Source organism: Helianthus annuus, chromosome 17, assembly GCF_002127325.2.
Source record: "Helianthus annuus cultivar XRQ/B chromosome 17, HanXRQr2.0-SUNRISE, whole genome shotgun sequence".
Classification (NCBI taxonomy): domain Eukaryota; kingdom Viridiplantae; phylum Streptophyta; class Magnoliopsida; order Asterales; family Asteraceae; genus Helianthus; species Helianthus annuus.
This window is the reverse complement of record NC_035449.2, coordinates 88402074-88407040: the sequence shown is the minus strand read 5'-3', so window position 1 is coordinate 88407040 and position 4967 is coordinate 88402074.

The window sequence follows — 4967 nt, the reverse complement described above, 5'->3', positions numbered from 1 at the left end:
GAACTCATGACAGCTGAGTTTGAAATGAGTGCAATGGGTGAGCTGCAATGCTTTCTTGGTCTCCAAGTACAGCAATTGCAAAATGGAACCTTCATTCATCAAAGCAAATATGCTAAAGAACTTTTAACCAAATTTGATATGTATGATTGTAAACCATGTAGCACACCCATGGCCATAAATAAGCTGGTCATGTCTGATGAAAAGGATGAGCTGATTGACCAAACACTTTATAGAAGCATGATTGGGTCTTTATTGTACCTAACTGCATCTAGACCAGACATCATGTTTGCAACATGTGTCTGTGCAAGAAGTCAATCAGCTCCCAGAATATCAAATCTCATTGCTGTAAAAAGGATTCTCAGATACATAAAAGGTGCTCCCACACTTGGTATCTGGTATCCAGCTAATGGGAATATCAAGCTTTCAGGTTTTTCAGACAGTGACTTTGCTGGATGTCATACCACAAGGAAGTCCACTTCAGGAGGGTGCCAGTTTCTAGGTGATTGCTTAGTTTCTTGGCAAAGCAAAAAGCAAGCAGCAGTTTCAACATCCACTGCTGAGGCTGAATACATTGCTGCTGCAAGCTGTACAGCCCAACTCCTGTGGCTTCAAAATCAGTTACTGGATTTTGGTATCACTGCCTTAAAGACACCACTCATGTTGGACAGCCAGGCAGCAGAAAATATCATCAAAAATCCAGTTTCCCATTCTACCACAAAACACATCGACATCAGACATCACTTTGTGAGGGATTGCTATGAAAAAGGTTTGATTTCTCTGCATCATGTCCCAACTAAAGACCAGCTGGCAGATGTGCTCACAAAAGCACTTGATACAACCACTTTTGAAAGCTTGGTCTCTAGGATTGGGATGCTAAACATGGAATAACAAGCAACATCTTGTTTCTCTATGAATAAAAGCAACAAAATGTTTTCAGAAAATAAAAATAGCTAAAAATGAAAATTTCATTAAAATCCTTAAAAGTCTACCATAACCACTGATTGTTCAAAAGTCTGCTCTACTTCAAAAAGCCTGCCCACTGCTGAAAGGCAACCTCTGTTCTCTCATTTCTTGATAACCTTTGTTGTTCAAAAGAAGTGTCTTATCCACTGATAGTGAAAATCATCCACTGCCCCCTTTCCACTGCTTTCATCAGTTGCTTTCATCAAAAGTACTGTCCTTCGTTTTCACCAGTGGTTGTCACGTGGGCAGTACATAGCAGTCAGACCTTTTGTAACGGCTGCCACGTCAGCATTCATTCTCTTTCCTATAAAATTCCCCACTCACCACCAAAACAGGGTTTTACTGTCGAATTGAATTCTCAAAAATTCTCTTCTCAAAGCAGTTTTTCTTCTCATCTCTCACAAATTCCTTCGATCGTTCGTTTCAAAAATGACAAAATCGAAGTCATCTGCAAAACCCACATCAAAATCATCGAAAACAGCCTCTCAAAAGGCAACTTCAACTGAAATTCCATACAAATCATCTCACAATCTCCTGGGTTTTCTAACAAAACCAGGAACCACCGATGTTTTCGATTCCATCATCAACATCATGGCAAAATCAAAGTACAAAACTTTGTTCACCGCCGATGCACCAATCTATTTGACGACACAAAGGGAGTTTTGGAAAAATGCAACCCTTGAAAAACATGGAGACATTGCAACCGCCATTCACTCTTCTATAAAGGGTAAAACTGTCCAAATCACGCCACAATCCATCTCCGAAGTCTTTCAACTCGATGACCAGGCAGGTAAAACTTCCTTTACTAAAAACGAGTTGCACATTGACTTCATTAAAAGAGGGTATGAAGCCACAATGATGACGAAACTAACCTTAGAAAAAGGTTATTTTCCTCCTGCACCCAGATTCCTATTTCATACCCTCCTACTATGTGTTTCAAACAAAACCACTTCTTTTAATGAGATCCCTGTAAAGATTCAAAATCTGGGATATGCAATTCTTCAAGAAGAAAATTATAACTATTCTCGGGAAATCTTTAAAGATTTGGTTAAAAATGTTGAAACCAAATCATTCTTACTATTTCCAAGGTTTCTAAGTTACTATTTTGAAAAGAAATTCAGTAAGAATGATTTAGCTTTAATAAACCAAGGTGAAATAACTGTAATAAACTGCCTAACATCTAAAACTTTTTCACGAATGTTAGCACCTTGCAAAACACAAGCAGAGGTGCCTGAGCAGAATTTAGCAGCTACCACTGCTCCTCAGGTATCTGCTGCTGAGCCTACTGCTTTAGGTGATCAAAGCAGCAGACCAACTGTTTTGAAACCCACACCTACAAAACCCAAAAAGCTTTACAAAAAGAAAAATCAAAAACCCCCAAAACCAATCAAAACGGCAACTCTGGAGGATGAGATACCAGAGTTAATGCCCGTGACAACACAAATGTCACAAGAAACCACTGCTGCTTCTTCCTCACAGCAGTTGGTACAAATATCTCAACCCATAACCATAACTCCTCCTGCTTCTTCACAAAAAGAACAGGTTGTACACAAAGGGCCACCACATTATGATGCTCTGGATACACTCGTTTCCATCATCCACAGCTCAATGCCCGGAGCAAGTCCGCCTTCTACACCAACCATCACATCCACTATTCCACCAAAAACACAACTACTGTTGGATGCAATTGATTTGAACCAGGCATTACTCAGTCCTTCTCAATCACCTGTCAATGAGAATATGCCTCAACAAATGACTGAGCCTGCTGTATCATTCATTGGTAACCCACCAACACAACCTGAGGAGGTTACACCCATTGAGTTACAAGTAACTCTTTGTGGTAATCCAAGTGAAGCAGCCACTACAACTGTTGAACCCACTGGTTTACAGTTGGACAGTGGTTACATCAATAAGACTTCCTTGGAGATAATTCCTTTTATAGCACCTCTGCCAACCACCAATGGATTTATTTATCCTACTGGCAACATCAAAAGGTTGTCAAGTGTTGAAGGAAGAAGACCCCAGTACCAAGAAAAAGGGGCATCAGTGGTTAATGTTTGGAGTAAACTCCCTACTTCAACCACTGATAAAACCACTGTTAGTGGGAAATCAGATGATCCCATTAAATTGGGTGATGATTTAAAGTACCAGAAATTGACGGCTCGTGTTGAAAAACTTGATAACTCTGTTGCAGAGCTCAAAGATATGCTACAACAGTTGTTACAGGTACAAAAGGTACAATCCACTGCTATTCCACCTCAAGCACCTGCTCTCCAACAGGCACCTGCTACAATTGAGCTCTGGAATCTATTTCAACCTTTTCTCCATCATCAAGCACAAATAGCAGATCAGCAACATGAAAAACATGTTCAAGAGCTGAGAAATGCTATGGAGTCTAGGTTCAAAGACACTCAGGCTGATCTAAAGGCTCTCAAAACTCAGATCCTGCACAACTCTGGCACTGCTCCTCCACCAGTGTTCTTCATTGATCAACTCCCCGAAGATAATGCCAAAAAGGGGGAGAAAATTCAGGAGTGGAGAAGGAAAGGAATAACAGATGGTCTCTACCTTGCACCAGAAAATTCAAATATGACCAAACAGATTCCTTTGCCAGATGGGAGTAAGAAAATTGATGTGACCACAAATGCACTTGCAGAAGCACTTGCATGTGTGAAAAGGGATAGAGAGGCCAAAAAGAAAGCCAGGGTGGATTATCCGGATCAGGGTACTTCAGGGTCAAGATATGATAAAAATCTTATTGATAAAAAGAAGAAGCCTACAAGAAAAGTAAGGCTACCCAAATCCATTCCAGTCAGACGTTCAAAGTCTGCTAAAAAACCACCACCTAAAACAGCTGTTGTAACTCCTGTTGTATCAGCTACTGCTGGTACTTCAGTAGTTTCAACATTTGCTCCCACTTCAACACACACCATCTCAACACACACTACATCCACTGCTTTACCACCATCACAACCAAAATCAAAATCACCTCCTGTCAAAAGGCAGAAGACAGCAGTTGTTATAACTTCTGCTGTAAAGACAACAGTGGTTGGAACACCAGTTGTTTCAACAGCTGTTAGTCTATCACCCACCACTGCCACTACAACCACCTTTCCATCCAAAACATCATCAGTCCCTCCTCAAATAAAGAGGAGAAGGCTAATTCCTAAAGATGATGTCACTACACCATCCCAAACAGCTTCAAAACCTTTAGCTCTTGTCAATATACCAAAACCAGTTCTACTTTCATCAGTTCCAATGCACAAACCCTTACCTCCTGCAGGTGTTCAATTTCCTCTTGAACTAGAAGCTGTTAGAGAAGAAATAAAATCTTTCTATACTGAGGATAACCCTGCCAAAAGGAGTTTGCCTTCAATCAAAGGATATCCCTGGCCCAAAAATATTGATGAATATTTGAAGATAAAGGCCAAGCAAGCAGAGGATATCTCGAAAAGAAACACACAAGGGAAATCTGACAAAGAAGTATCAAGATACTACCAATATCTGCTCACACAGGTCAGTTCCTTAGAACGTTTTGCAAAGAATGTCAGTCAACAAATTTCAGAAAGAGCAGCTGAAACTTTGAAGAAAGACTACATTGAAAGCATTATGTTTCACAAAAGATACAAAGGAGAGAGACACATGTACAAAGAGTGGACTGTTCCTGAGCTTGAAGTTGAAGCTGCAAGAATTCAAGACATGATAAAAAGGAAAGTCTCTCACACTCCTCCTGATTGGGCAAAGTTCAGAAAGAATGTACCTAATAAGCAAATGGAACTGAAGAGAATGAAAGAAGAACGGGTTGCTGCTGATTTTGGTACAAAAAGACAAATTGCTAGATGGAAAGAAGATGTGGTCAGGTCAACCTACAAAAGGTTTGAGGAATTAAGAAAGAAAGATCCAAAAATTCCTCAAAAACCTGACTATCCTGAAGCAGAGGTTTCAAAAAGACCATCAAAGCTGCAAATCAGGAGAGCCACTGCTCCAACTGGTAATGCCATCTA